This window comes from Leptinotarsa decemlineata, unplaced genomic scaffold (genome assembly GCF_025532065.1).
Source record: "Leptinotarsa decemlineata unplaced genomic scaffold, Ldec_3_MD MMD2_tig00026282_RagTag_RagTag, whole genome shotgun sequence".
NCBI classification, from domain to species: Eukaryota; Metazoa; Arthropoda; class Insecta; order Coleoptera; family Chrysomelidae; genus Leptinotarsa; species Leptinotarsa decemlineata.
In genome coordinates, this window is record NW_027412668.1 from 8,514,586 (window position 1) to 8,530,847 (window position 16,262).

The window sequence follows — 16,262 nt, forward strand, 5'->3', positions numbered from 1 at the left end:
CGGCGACATTGCGCTTAGTTTAAAACTGAACGCGTAATCAACGTCCAGCGGTTGGGTTAGTAGAGAACAACAAAAATAATATTATGGCAAGCAGTTGTAAGAAGGTAAAGACATACCACTTTCATTCGGAATGAGAAGAACAATACTTTTTTACAAAAGTTAAAGATAAAAATGTGTGTTTGTTATGTAATACTTCGGTCTCCGTTGCTAAAAAAGAAAATATTGAGAGACATCATAAAACTGTACATTCTAATTTTGAAAAATCATTCCCACTACATTCTGCCGCCAGAAAGCAGAAACTGAAACAGTTAAAAAAAAAAGTTAATTGGACAACAATCAATATTTTTAAGAACAGTCGACAAAAATAAGTCTACAACTGAAGCATCGTACCGTGTGTTTCAGATAATTGCACAAAAAAAGAAACCTTATGAAGACGGGGAAATGATAAAACAGGCGTTTTTAGAAGCTGCTGATTCGTTATTTGCCAACTTTAGAAATAAAGACGGGATAGTTTCAGCTATAAAATCTATGCAACTTTCTGCTAATACAGTAATGAGACGTGTAGAAGTAATGAGCAATAATATTTTTTCACAGTTAAGAACTGACTTAGATAACTGTGTTTATTTTTCACTTCAACTGGATGAATCAACAGATGTCGTTGACACTGCCCAGATGGCCGTGTTCGTCAGGATGGTTTTTTGTGATTTTACGATTAAAGAAGATATTTTGAAGTTCATTCAACTAAAAGGACATACTACTGGACATGAGTTGTTTTCTCATTCAAAAAATATTATTTCTTCCGAGAAAATTCCAATATCGAAAATGGTAGGCTTGACAACCGATGGCGCTCCAGCTATGGTGGGTTGTGATAAGGGTCTGGTGGCGTTATGTCGAAAAGATGAAACTTTTCCGCAATTTCTCTGTTACCACTGCATTATCCATCAGCAAGCATTATGTGGAAATTTCCTGAAACTAAACAACGTTATGAAACTGGTGGTAAAAATTGTGAACAAGATTAGAGCTCAAGCGATACAAAGAAGATTATTCAGAACCTTGGCCGATGAAGTTGACTGTCAATACGGGGACCTACTCCTTCACTCTGAAGTCCGATGGTTAAGTAGAGGACGGGTGCTGAAACGTTTTAATGATGTCCTATCTGGCATGGTTCAATTTTTCAAACAACGCGATGAACCGACTCCGGAACTAGAAAATTCAATCTGGCTTAGAGATTTTGATTTTCTCGTGGACATTACAGAGAAATTAAACGAACTTAGTTTGCAGCTTCAGGGGAGAGACAAAGAACTATATAAAATGATTTCTGATATAAAAGCATTTATCAAAAAGCTGGAGTTTTGGGAACAAAATCTAATTAACAGCGATGACAAGCATTTTCCTATTCTTTCAGAAAAAATCTATCAAAATCCATTAGAACCCTATGAGAACAAATATCATGTGGAAATAATTTCTATCCTGAAGAATAACTTCAAAAATCGTTTTGAAGATTTCAATGAAATGGCATTAGTAGCGCAGTTTGTTGTTTCACCCTTTATGGAAATTGATATCCAACAGTTTGCAACTTGTGTTATGCAGAACTTTGGCGAAGACATCGCTGCAACAGAAATGGAAGTCATTGAGTTTCAAAATGATTTAGCCTTAAAATCGTCAGTCTCAAGTACCGAATGTATCTGGCCTTTTGTAAGTAAAGACAAATATTCAGTTCTATGCCGTGTTGTCTTGAAAGTGAAAGCATTATTCAGTTCAACCTATTTTTGTGAATCTTCTTTTTCCAATATGAAGTTTATAAAGAACAAATATCGCATCAGCAGGGCCCATTAGTGATTGGGCCCTGCTGATCGTATAACTAGAATACCTTCATTCTAGGTTTCACTCTACCACTTGAACTGTGTACTAGGATTAAGTAGATATATATTTTTATAATATAAGGCAACTCAGTTGCACCCCCTGTATCGCAATCGACTCACAGATGAACATTTGGATAATTGTATTCGAATGGCTGCATCAAATTATACTGCAAACATTAAAAAATTATCGATGAGTCTGAGTGTCAGCCTTCTCATTGAACGTGCTTTTTTATTTTTCAATGTTTATGTTCATGATAGTGCGTTACTTTTTTGTTGTTATTATTAACTATTTTTAAATCATACGTGACATGCCGTTGTGGCTGGATGAAAGTTTGTGTTTATTTTTCAAACACCTTCGTTTGATAGGTAGGAATGTAGTTATGAACAAGTACGTACTAGTAATATTAGTTATTTTGTTATTAGTTTATTATTAGTACCTATGTATTATGTATCACCAGTTAAATAGTAAAATAAATACATATAATGATAAATTAACTGTGGATTATTTCATTTACGTTGCGTTACGTGCCTTGGTGTGGGTAGCTCGCTGTTTATTCCAAAATTAACAAAGTAGCTCTACACATTGAAGAGGTTGGCGACCACTGTCCTATAGCAAAGAAAATTCAAAACTAATTTGTAATAGCATTATCGATATTAAAAAAAAACTTATTCAATATTTCCTTATGATTTTTGCAGGTATCGGTTGTTCGAAATTGGTTATAGGACAGAAAGTCTTTGAGGTGTGGAAGAAAAAAATATTTTTTGTAGTTTTTGAGGTTGTCTATTTTTCTTATTTATCTCAACAATCCCTCAAGATATACGAGCCTCTCAGTAAAATCCTCCATTGTTTTGGTACAAATGATTTTAATTAAGTTTAGGACTATTTCCATACGTTTTAGATGAATTCATCATCACCTCTTATACTAACGACAAGGTTGAATAGTCACACTTTGATTTTGTATTCTATTTTTCATTCAGTAGAGCTTATAGTGGACGTCCAATCGAAACTTTTTATAGTTTTCGTATATATAATACACCATTCATATACTAAAACTTCTTCGTCTGAATGGACAGGTAAACACAATAAACTCCCTATCAAGAAGTATTCATGAGTTATGGAGTATGTAATCGAGAAAAACAAATATCCAGTTCTATTCAAGTTTAGATTAACTAACTTATATATCCTACGGCAATCGACATAGCAGTAGTTTCACTTGAAAATACAGACCGTATATAACTTTACCGACTGTAATTCTAGGCCACCGCAGAAACAGAAACTTGTCACCTGAATATCCCCTAACTTGATAAATGATTCAACTTTCCACACGGTCTTTGTGGGATTCATTAATCAGATGAGTTGGACAGTAGGAATGAAATGATAACTATCAAACTAAAAAATGTCATATTTCATGTTGGGGTAATTAAAATTCATTGGCTGTATTCTCAAATTAGATTTTGAAGTGGCACATGGCTGAGAATCTCGGGAGTTATTTCTTTGCAATGTCTCATTGCCTCAAATCTTCTAATGTCGTTGATTATTATTACTCCATAGAAAGAAATATACAGAAGTGAGATCCGGAGACTTTGGTGGCCATTCTTTTGGACCTCTTCTGCCAATTCAGCGACCAGGAAAATGAACATCCAAAAATAGTCTCACTAGAGCTGCATATTTCGTTTTCGAATAAATTTATATCCTCCTCAAGTGCCCTATTGATGTGTCCTAGTCAAATGATCATTGATAAAAAAGGTCCTTTGATGTGGTCAAACATTCAGTTTTTGAGGTCGTTGGGTATGAACTTGACGGTATGAATGAGGATTTGTTTCGCTTCAATATCGACAATTTTGCCGATTCACCTCCTCATTTAAACTTAACGTAGATTCATCCGAAAAACGAATTTTATACAAGAAATTCTGATGCAAGTTGATCCGTTCAGTGATACTTTCACAAAACTCGATACGTCTATCGAAATCATCTTCGTTCAATTCATGAACTAGTCTAATCTAATATGGATGAAATTTGTACTTATGAAGGATCCTGAAAACATTTATACGATTGATTCCTGATTCTCGAGATTACTTAGTGAGAGATTGCGAATTTTCCATCAGTCCAACGTGCCCTAAAACTGCAGTACAAAAAGTTTCATCGTTGACAAATTCTGTTAACAGATCAAGTTTCCATAAATTTGTTCAATGATTCTGAGAAGTATTTGTGTCGTTCATTTCTTCCTAGATGATTATCATTGAACATACGGGCAGCCGCTCTAGCACTATTTCCATTCTGACACTACAAACTCACTATTTCAATCCGTTTTCGAGGCGTATAAACCATTACTTCTCAAGAATTCACAAAAACAGAAACACCATTTGTAATTTCACCTGGTAGGTAGAAGGAGGCAAATACAAAAAAAGAGAATATCGAATTCGAACTTAACTGGGCAAAGTAAGACTTTTTGAAGTATACTTCACAAAAACACCTATGAAACCTAGATAACAGATTGTACAAAAGTTCATTCAGGGTGACTCGTTTTCAATCCAAATAATTTTTAGCTTCCACACCATGAGTTTCAGACCATAGTGTGTTCTACTTTATTGAAGTCTGCTCATCATGAAGCATCTAATAATGTGAAACAATATAGGGTGATGAAAAATTGGTGACATGCTCTGAGGGTGCGATAGGGGAAGTAACATCGAATTTGAATATGCCAAAATGTGTACCCCTGTATACTACGGTTGACGTGTTTTTTTATTTTTCCTGCAAATCATTGTACCTGAAGTTATTCAGGATGGCTCATTTTAAATGGAATTCACTTTATATATCATACAGCTTATTTTAATGTGTTTTGTCAATCTTTATCTTGAGAAAACTACGGGTTAGGATACTCCTGGAGAGTCCAGAAAATAAAGAAATACATTGTGATAAAACTGAACCCCAAAATGAAGCACTTTTGACTCACCACGATGACGACATTATCTGTTTAATGTTCAATACATTCTTTTCTCATTCTTCTGTCCACTTAGAAGGTATTTTTTTTCCTTCGAATAATTGATGATACTGATATTTTTTCAACAGTATCATTTTTTATCACTTCAATATTCACGACGTTCGATTTCAAAGTGGTTTTAAGATCATCCACAATGCATGGGGTCAAGAACTATACAGGGTGTAACTAAATAAGTGTAAAACATTCAAGGAGGTGATTCCTCATCGAAAAAAAGATAGGATCTTTCATATAAAGAAATTTCATTGGAGCATCCCTTGTTAAGATACAGCCCCTTAAAGGAGGTACATAAAATTTGTATAACAATTTAGTTACAATATTGAAATTAACCTGACGTTTTGTACTACCAAAAAGACACTTAGCCAGAAATTTATTTGGTTTACCCCATGGTTGTAAGGGGTGGAAAACGCAACCCCTAAAATTTATTTCCAATCTAACTTTCTGTCTTATCATTTGTTTACCATTTAGAAATCCATTTCCGATAGCCTATTTTATTCTGAACAAAAAATGTCTCTTGGGTTATTTTTGCAAAATAAACCAGTTCGCAGCAAAAAATTATTTTAGGAACAACGACAGAGATACATATAATAAAATTGGAGTCCTTTCATTTCGACATATTTTTAAATTTGGTTTTTCATATCATTTATTGCCGTTAATACACTTATTTGCTGCATTGTTGCAAAATCATTCAAAATCCTCAATCTCGAGTCTTCCACATTTTCTATATCTCTGCCAGCGTAAATCCTATTTTTCAATGTCCCCCATAGAAAATAGTCTAAACTAGTAAGATCTGGTGATCTTGCAGACCATCTTATTGTCCCATTATTTGTCTCGAAATGGAAGGACTCCAATTAGAACATTTATTGCACAATAAATTTTTTTGTGTAGGTATATAAATTACTTCATTTCAATTTTCATTATAATTATAGTGTTCGTTTCGGATGTTATTATTGATACCATTTTTTTTTCTGCTCATCAAAACACATATAATATATTTTTGTTGTATATATGTTTCAGATAATCATAAAAGGTTTTCCTATTCGAAGTTCATTGTAGAAAACGCTCAGAGCAATGGAAAAAATATGAATAGGTACCTAAAAATGAAAAAAATAAACTCTCGGTACATAGGGAGACGTGGAAGTTGCTATTGTGGTTTTATTCAACTCAGTCAACCAATTTCCTGAGCCGTAATTTAAAAGGGAATAATTCACAAAATTATAATCGAATATTACCAAATAATCCCGAAATATAAAATTTAATTTAATTTCTTAGTATGAAGTGAACGTCTACGATTCAAAAAACTATAACAAAAATACAGGTACGTATTTAAAAATTTCAAGATGGGGGTAGGCCCAAGTCAGATGACACCCTGTATAAAAAATTCATGGATATATTCTTAGAGACCACATCAAATGCCAATAGCAAAATGTGAACAGATTTTCAATATGTCTGCGAATAAAGAAGATATAGGCAAAAAACAATTTGGGATTTTTTGGTTTTTCCTGTATATCTCCAGAACTAAAAGAGCTATATACGATTCCTTTACATCATTGAATAGGTCTCTAAAATACGCAACTTTGCCATTATTTACCCGACACTCTATCTCTTATCGTTCACGAGATCCCCATGTACAGAAACGAATTTGAATAGCCCTATATATAAAAACACATTTGGAAATCTTTTGCATTATCAACACTTAGAAAGTTCGGAACCAATTATATTATCTATATACAGTATCTGAAATTCGTAATTATATTACCTGTGATCAATTTAATGTGTATAAGCGTACATGTTATATGAGAATGTTTGTATTTGTGAAAATATATTGTATGGTAGTCTGCATTATTAATTATAATCATTTTGCTCTCACAATAATTGTATACTTGATTTTATTGTTAGTAATTTTAGTATAGTACTCTTGAATAGTTTATACTCATGGTGTATACGCACAAACACAAGCAGTCCGGTAAATGCAATTCTCGGAAACGCGGACTGCGATTCCAAGAAATGCATTTACCGGATACCCTACGAGGGCGGAGAATCATACATCGGTGAAACCAAGAGACCATTGAAAGTTCGCATTGCTGAGCACAAGAAACACACACAGCGAAGAGAAACCAGAAAATCCAGAATAGCAGAGCATGTTTAGACTCATCAAATGGGATCAAGCTGAAATCATCCACAAAGAGGAACACTGGTTTAGGAGAAAATTCAAGGGAGCCGCGTATATGTTGTCCAACAACGCATTCAGTTAGGCTAGCGTAGATATACGTAACATATGGAAACCTCTTATCAAGCGAAAAACGACCAACTCTCGTCAAACGGTCATCTCCCGCTGAAACCAATGAAGCGGAAAGAGGAAAGAGGGGATAGGTGAAAGGTGAAAGCACCCGAATGGCCTATAAATAGTCAGATCTCGGAGGAATAAGTCCAATTATCACCCGAAGACGATAGTGAATACTAAAAATCGAAACGTCGTGACGTAACTTGGTCTGGAATCTTTTAATTTTTATTTTTATTTTTCATTTTTGTTAATAATTTTTTTTATTTTCAGCTTTTAATAATATTTCAATTTTTTTTTTCTGGTTGTAGCTTGTATGTTATTTCCTTGTAATTTCAATTTTTTGTTTTAATAAAATTGTTATTTTCGGTTAATCTTTTTATTTTTATTTTTTTCAGGGATTTCAAATAAATTTATATTATATTAGACAATGGAATTCCGAACTGATGAAAGGAAGATTGAACTTCCTCTTGAAGAGTTCTCTCTTTGTCTTGAAGATGATGACTTGGTGATTGAAACACGTACCGAGGTGTTGAAAATAACGGTAATATTCATTACTACACCAAAGTTTCCGAACAGTGCATCATAAGTTCACACTCAATTATTTTATCTGCCTTTGACAGTGATAGATCAAGATTGAATGAGTCTAATACAGAAGTAAAATGATCTACATTATTATCGTTCACTTCAAGTATATAAATGTTGAAGTGACCGGAGCAGACTACATCATCAACTGTTTGATAAACTATATTCAACATTCTCTCAAATTTCGTTGGAAAATTCGCTGAATCCCCAGTATGAGGTCTATAGAATAGTCCTGGGACTATTTTTTGGTTTCATTCTCTATTCCCAGTTTGAACTACGAAAATTCAAAAAACAGTAGATGGTGAATTCATGTTTTCACCACGAAGTTCATTTTCAAGAGAAATCATCAAACCACCGCCTCTTGTATTTCTATCATATTCATGAATTCTGTATTCAGCAACTTTCGAAATATCAATTACTAAGACAGCAGTAATTACTCAGACAGCTGCACAACAATGGCGAATGTTACTACAACGATGTTTTTCAAACCCGTAACAACAAACGAAGTAAAAAAAATCATAGCCTCATTACCTAATGAAAAAAGCACAGGGTATGATGAGGTCTCTACAAAAATTATTAAAGAATGTGTAGATACATTATCAGACCAAATAGCGCATATTATGAATTTATGGAAAATTTTTGGAAAATATCCTGATCCTCTCAAAATTGCCATTTGTACCCGTATTGCAAAGTGGTGACAAAAAAAGTATCGAAAATTATCATCCTATATCAATTATCAGCGTACTCTCAAAAATTTTGGAAAAACTAATATCTCTCAGAATAAACGACTACCTCGAAACCTTCGATCTGATGACAGAGTGCCAACATGGATTCAGGAAGAACTACTCAACAGAAACCGCAACACATACATGATTTAATTGACGAGAAAAATATTGTTGTAGAAGTCTTCTTTGACTTGAGCAGGGCCTTCGACACTTTGAACACTAAATTTGTAGCAGACAAACTCTTCCACCTTGGTATTCGTGGTAATGTTAATCAATTAATTGTTTCTTTTTTGGCGAATAGATGTTTCCAGGTGAAGCAGAATAACATCAAGTCGGATAAATCTTCAGTTACAACAGGTACCCCTCAGGGCAGCGTTCTTGGGCCACAAAGATTTTTATTATATGTGAATGATCTTCCTCTCAATATAAGTCATGGAAAAATATTTCTCTATGCAGATGACACGTCTATCATTCTTTCTAGTAAAACATCTGACGATATGACACAAATGGTAATTGCTGTTCTAACCGAATTGAATGAGTGGGGCAACAAGAACAGACTCATTGTCAACCAAACAAAACGGTATACATGAAATTCGCGAATTCATCGAGAAGTGAACATAATCTCAATCTCAGTTTCCAAAATAAACCTTTAGAACTGACCAGCTCGACAAAATTCTTAGGAACTATGGTTGACTCACTCCTCACATGGCAAGAACATATAGATTATATATGCAAGAAATTGAATCAATCATACTATCTGATGAAATCTCTCTTGTGCAAGTTAGATACAAACTCACTGATATCAGTTTATTATACCAAATTTCACTCAATCATGTATCAGAACATGTCGGTCTGGGGACTAGCTACTGGCTCAGACAGGATTTTTATAAAACAACAAACAAAAACAAAAACAGTTGAAATATATATATATATATATATATATATATATATATATATATATATATATATATATATATATATATATATATATTATTGACATTATTACATAGGATTTTATATGATGCCTGGACAAAATTATTTTTATTGTTTTATTATTATTATTTTATTGTTTGTACCTTTGTCTATATGTATGCATGGTTATAACTTAACTACAATAATGACTTATCCCATCTACACATTATGTACCAAAAAGGTTCAATAAAAATCTATCTATCTATTATCATCAATATCAGGTCTCAACCATATTTCACACATGAGAAAAAAGTCAAACTTTTTATCCTGTTAGGTACTCCACCATCTGAATCGAAAGTGATATAGATCTAATATTCAAACCGCTCATTCACAATTAACATATTCTGGAGATATCTGCTAGTATCTCACAAAGAAATTGACAACAACAAAAATATTGAAAAAAAAGGGTAAAAAAAGATAATTATTTTGTGAAAAATACTGAATTAACACTTATCGGGGTGAACTAAAAAGTTTACCCTTTTTACATTTGTTCAAAGTTTTCCATTATGTTTTATCCTAGATTTTGAAGGGTGAAAATACCTAGAAAATTCGATGAAAAACATTGTTTTCATTCTTAAATTTCCCCAACATGAGATTGTCAGTTCACCGAAATAATAATACATTATTCTAGTTTCTGATCTGAATAATATGATATCACAATAACTTTGTCATTTGTATGTATTGTATTTCAATTAATGTGTACCCAAATATCCAGGAGTAAATTGGGAATTATGATGTGGTTATGTGCTCTTTGACTCATTTACTCATGCTATACGGCTGCTAACTCTTGAAACTATAAGTAGTAAGTGCCGTTATATAAATACTACAACCAGATATAGTCCGAATTATAGTGATCCCATTTCATACCCTGATATTGAATACTACTGATGACTATTTTTCTAGTTCCTGAGCTATTGCTGTCATGAACATGACGAACCTCTTCATAGATCTCATTAGGTTCCTGTCCTTGTTCATCTTTCACTGCCTGCACAACTGTGCGTGCTGTTTTTGGCGACTGCAATGGCTTGAGATGTGGGGGTACAGCAAACCGGCCATCGGATGCCTGCTTCCACGTAGCCCCGCTGGATACGCGAATCACAGAATCACTTGTGGTTCTGATATTCTGTAACTGAATGGCATCCCAACAATGGCCTAATCCTAAGGTCTGTGTATCCGTGCCGAGAGAATGAATGACACTGAACCTTTCAGCTGTCTCTACGAAACCTTTGAGATACCAGGCGCCCTCTCGTCGTAGCATCGCCCTGTCACGGTAATGCGGGACTCTGCCGTGATTGACCTTCTTTCCCTAGCTACTCATAGAACTTTTATGAACAGAGTAAACTTAAAAATTCTTTCTGACGCTGAGTCTACAGAGGAGATGAATATCGAGCTTACGACTCCAACTGACCTCCCTGTAAATTTATATCAGGAGCGAGAGATTCTCAACTGTCCAACTCCTGATCCAATAACTGAACCTAAAAAAAAGGTTTGATGGTGCAGCCAGGAAACGACTGAGTCGTCTCCTCAAGAGTGGGGTACCTTATAAAACCGCCTTGCACTAAATTCTTGAGCGGCGTACGCAGAATCTGTCTCAGATAGAGGAACAAACCCCCCATGAGCAGGTTAGCAAACGTTTGCGCTCAAGTGATAATTCACCAAAATCAGAGGCGAAAAAGCCCTACACGGTTTAATCTATGGCATCGTCAGGTGTAGCTGACGTACAAAGACCCTCATGTGAGAAGGTTGTCGCGGGTATCACCTTGACTATCCGACTACCCCATTAACGATGAAACAGCAGAGCATATACTTTGTGCCTGCCCCGCTGGGTACCGAATCAGGTTCGGCAGAGCCGTACTCTTACCGTCTGACCTGAAAGACCACTCACCATACGAACTAATCGGCTTCGTTAACAAGCTGGGTTTATTTGGTCGAGTGTGAGCTTCCAGGGAGTCGTCGTTCACATCTTCTCGACCTTCAATGAAGAGCTTATACTACAAGTAAACATTGTTCTGACTCAAAGTACAATCTCCGTATGCTACTATAAACTTGATGCAAATTCTTCTATCCCCTTTTTTCTTTTTTTCGATAGCAGAAAATCGCTGAACACGCAAAACACTTGTAACTGTCATGCCTCTCGCCAACGACTAAATATGGGATATCAGAAAAACTGATATACCATTTTTGAACTCTGCGCAAAATGATCTTTCCTCCTATAGAAGAAATACGTGCCTTCGTTTGCAATAGAATCGAGTTTTTATTTTGATCATGTCAACATAGCACATTTAACTAGTGGGCGACAATTTAAAAGAGCCGCTATTTGGCGTCGCGTCATCAGCGCATGTGTCTGAAAAATCGATTTGTCAGCGATGTCCTCGCTACAGTACGGCTATCATGAAAATGTCAATTTCTTATCAGAAATTTCGGTTCATATATAAAGAAAATGTCAAATAATAGATCAGCAGCGGTCTGGGTGAGTTTTAAACTATTTCACTGTACTTATCGGTAGTATTCTGAATGCTTCAGTACCTTTTGCATGTCAGTGTTCATTATTGTCTGTTTTTTATCTATCTTTTCAAAGAATTATGAGAAAAAAGCGAAACAGGGTGTGTAACTGGCATACTGTTGCATATGCAGAAGTGAATTAGAGTTATCATTTCATAATTATTTTTCATGTACCATCCCATTAGCAGTACGTACTGAAATTGAAGTGACATTTGATGATGTGTAGTAGGCGTTACCGGATGCATGAAACTATGCAATTTCAATCGTTTCTTGAACAATAATTTGATCTAGTAGAAAAAATGGACCGTACAAAAATGATTCATTCAATATCATTTTGGTGTACTTAGTCGAACAACATTTATCAAACAGTTTTTCAGTCAGGAAATTTGGATTGCAAATATTGAAGCAACATAATTTCGCAATATTGATTCCATATTGAAAAACGATTTTGGGCTCTTTAATTGTTTCACTGCGATATTTATATGCGGTGGAGTCCTAAGTTGATCTGAATTGTAGCCATTTGAATTTCCATCAGGACGCTTGTGATATTCTTCATCTCATTTTAATGGGGAATGTCCCTCCTGACGAAAATCAAGTAGTGTTCATAAAAAAGCTTTAAAACAACGCATTTTAAACTTATCATTTCAACTTTTTTCTTTAAAAAATTATTTAAATACTTAATAAAGAGGAATGAAATAATGCATCCAACATTTAAAGGGATTCGTTTCTATTTCACCATTTGGCAACATTGGTTATAATAGAGGACAATGAATCTGTTACCTGTATGAAACAAACAAAGATGAAATATTTCAGAGGCGTGCTGTTCTGTTTACTTATGTTCCGAGTTCCGAGACATTCTGTGACATATAACATTTTGTGCACCTAACCTATCTTCCTGTAAATAAATGAATAACAAAACAACTGTTGTTTATGTGGCGTGTGGATGTGGTATTGAACTATAAATTATATTTTGCTTCAATTGTTGATTTATAAAGATAATTTTCCTTTTAAAAGTAGAATATCTAGGTACGTTTAAATTATTTCAACTTGATATAGGCGCTGTTGCCAATATGTGAATTAGAAACAAATCTCTTTGAAAATTAAAACCCAACATTTGAAACATCAATGTGAATACTTTTCGAAGTGAATTTGAAAAACTCATGAATCAAACTCAACTTCATTTTGTTCAAACTTGCATTTGCTGTAATAATCCAAATTGGGGAACATTCCCCATTACTTCGGCAAATATCCAAATATCTTCGAACTAGTAAATGATCTCTATGTACGAAACGATCAGGTTTTTAGAGGTTATGTTGAAATGAAGGAAATAATGATAACGAAAACAGATTATTTGTTTTTTTTTTGTGTAGCTGTGTTCAAACACCAAAATTGATAATTGACCCAAAACTTTTTTTTCGGTAATTTGAGAAAAGGTAAAATATACAAACCTTGGTGGAACATAAGAATCTGAATGCTGGAATATCCAGCAAGATTCGTCCTTTGTCTTTCACTGCAGCTTTCACTGCTGGGCAACTAGTTGTAAACTAGATCCCAAACATATGTCTCATCAGTGATGATAGACCGAACCACGAATATATTGCTGGACTTGACTGTCCTCAGAGGTCGAATGTCACTGGAGTTTTTTCCCAACACCAAACCGGTGATATTAACACCTCGACACGTGTTTCGATCACCAAGTGATCATCTTCAACAGAAAGATCAAAGTAAACATACTTAGAAAGGTATCCTTATTTATACCATAGATACTTCTTCAAGGTACCTGCATCCTAAATTAATTTCACAATATTGCCTCATCTACTAGTCTTAAATTATTTTTACAATGTGTCCGTATGTAATAGTCAGGTAAATCTAATAATTAAAATATTATTTCAACCAGCTATATAGAATAATATTAGGTATTGGTCCACCATCGTTATTCATAATATTAGTATGTTTCAATTTCGTAAATTCCAGACTCTTCCGAGTTCTCGACTTTGTCTTTTGAATTTCATAAAAGTCTCAGTAGTGTATGACTTGTTTTGAAAACCACCTTCGTACCTAGTTCCTTGAAAATATTTACAAAGTTCTTCGTGTATCGATGGTATGAAACTGAGATATATTCATCTTGGCTTTTGTCAATATCCCTGGGGTTTTCCCCAACATCAAAACGTTATTTTTAACACCTCGACACGTGTTCCGATCACCAAGTGACCATCTTCGAAAGGAAGATCAAACTGGAAAAACTTGCAAGGCTGATCCTATTTATACTATACAGGTATAGCATACAATTTACAATGTGAATTAAGGCGAATTAAGATGAGGCGAATTGTAAAATCAATTCAAGACACCAAAGGTGTGGTATACCTGAATGTGTAGTACACTTGTATGGTATACCTGTGGATTTTCAATTCAAGATGTTTTGGCAGGCCAGGGGAAACTAGCTTCCTTCGTTTCAAGTGCTCCAACACTAATTCTGTTACTAGTTGTCGTAAAAAAAGACGCCTTCGTATCAATTTGCTTCCATTTCTTGATACAATTACTTGAGAATCAATTCCCGACATATTCAACATGGAAAAAAATATAGCCATGGGCCAACGTCGAGTGTTTCTGGCAACATGGTTGTTTACCAGCATAAATTTCCAAATTATAACTGTAGAAATAATGAGCGTCAACTAAGGCATATATCTTTATTTCATATTTCGCCGGCTTAAATGGAATATATTGCCTGAATGGACATTTGCCTCGAAAATCTAATTTTTCATCAATTGTCACATCCGGGCTTAGAGAATAATTATTTTGACAATTTTTCACAAATAATGTGAACATTTCTCGTACTGGAGCGAGTCTGTCACTCATTTTTCCTTCCAAGCGTGTATTACGGTCATCGAATCTCAAACATCTTAGTAAAAATTTAAACCTTTTTATAGACATGACTAGCTGGAAATATTCTATACCCTGTCCATTGCCGCAAATACTTCTTCTAGGGATTGCCTATTACTATGTATAGCTCCTGCGAAATATAATAAAGAACAAAAGGCTTTAATCTCTACTTTGTCTGTTAACTTGGCGTCTCTTTCGTGCTCGAACCTATCGGATATTGACTCTATATGCTGATTAGTCCACCTCATAATCAAATCCAAGATCACGTCGGTAAAGTAACAGCTCCAAGCATCAACAGCTGATTCAGCTTCTTTAGCAGAAGCAATTTTTGTGAGTATATTATGAGCACGAGTTTTAGAAGGTTTCCAGCGTTTAGCCCATTTGGTTATTTTATCCTTCCCCAAAAATCATTGTCAGTATCATCTTCGTCTTCACTCGAAGATTGTTCAGTTTCAGATCCTTTTTCCCTTGTCTCAATGTCATCATCTTCGTTTTCACTATCACTTTCTAAGTCTATGTCATTTACAGTATCATCATCGTCGTCCTCCAGCATACGTCGTAGCATTTCGGCATCTTGCGGGTCATCTGGATTAAAACGTCTTCTGCTTGAAGCTATTTCACTCTTGTAACCTGAAATCAATTTTGTAATGTAACAGTATCGGGCGCGTGCATCTCACAGATCGTGACTGTCTCAGTGAGTCGACTTGAACGAAAAATGAAAATACATATATTACTTACCAATAGTGACACAAGTTGTTGACGAAACTATATCAAAAGTAATTTTTTTTGTGCCTGTCAGATCAGGTGCGCCCGACTGCAGGTTAAAAGTCGGGATTTCGTTCATTCTCAACCTAAACTTGTTCTTCCTTATTATATCATCTACAATACCCCTCTAGAAACTATTAGTGGCTGATCTTCCTCTTGAAGATGATCGAGGTGTTGAAATAATGGTTTGGTGTTGGGATAAGACTCCAGTAATATTCATTACTACACCAAAGATTCCAAACAGTGCCTCACTGACATTTCCCGAAGACATTTCCCTCTATCTATGGGATTTATCCCATGCATTTGTGGGGATATCCCATGTATTTATGGGAATAGACCCATTTCAGACCACCATCACCCCACTTTTGCCGCACAGTCGACCAATCAGAAGCCAGCGCTCGTAGCAGCAGAAAATCCAAATTGCTCATTGTCTCACTGATCCATTTCAAAGATAAGAAAGATATAACAGTCGTCTCGGAAACGCAATATACCAGGTGTCGCAAACATAATCATTTTGGACCTCGGTCCTCGATCTGGCTTAAAAGCTTATGCTTTTTATCATAGCACTTCATTTTAGTCATTTTCGGACCTCCGAGCGGAACCTTGTGGAACACCCGTAACTAGATGTAAATTATTCATACTATTCGTGACAATAATCATGGAATTTTCACAATTAATTATATTTGAAACG

General features: G+C 34.9%; 1 protein-coding gene across 1 annotated transcript in view; it reads left to right on the forward strand.

Moving 5' to 3' along the window:
• The first annotated feature begins 11,773 nt into the window (after window positions 1-11,773).
• Window positions 11,774-16,262, forward strand: part of LOC111512313 (ankyrin repeat and IBR domain-containing protein 1) — a 64,920-nt gene continuing 60,431 nt past the window's right edge. Inside the window, exon 1 of the mRNA XM_074179763.1 lies at window positions 11,774-11,894. The gene's annotated coding sequence lies outside the window, so the exon portion shown is untranslated. The remainder of the gene's footprint in view (window positions 11,895-16,262) is intronic.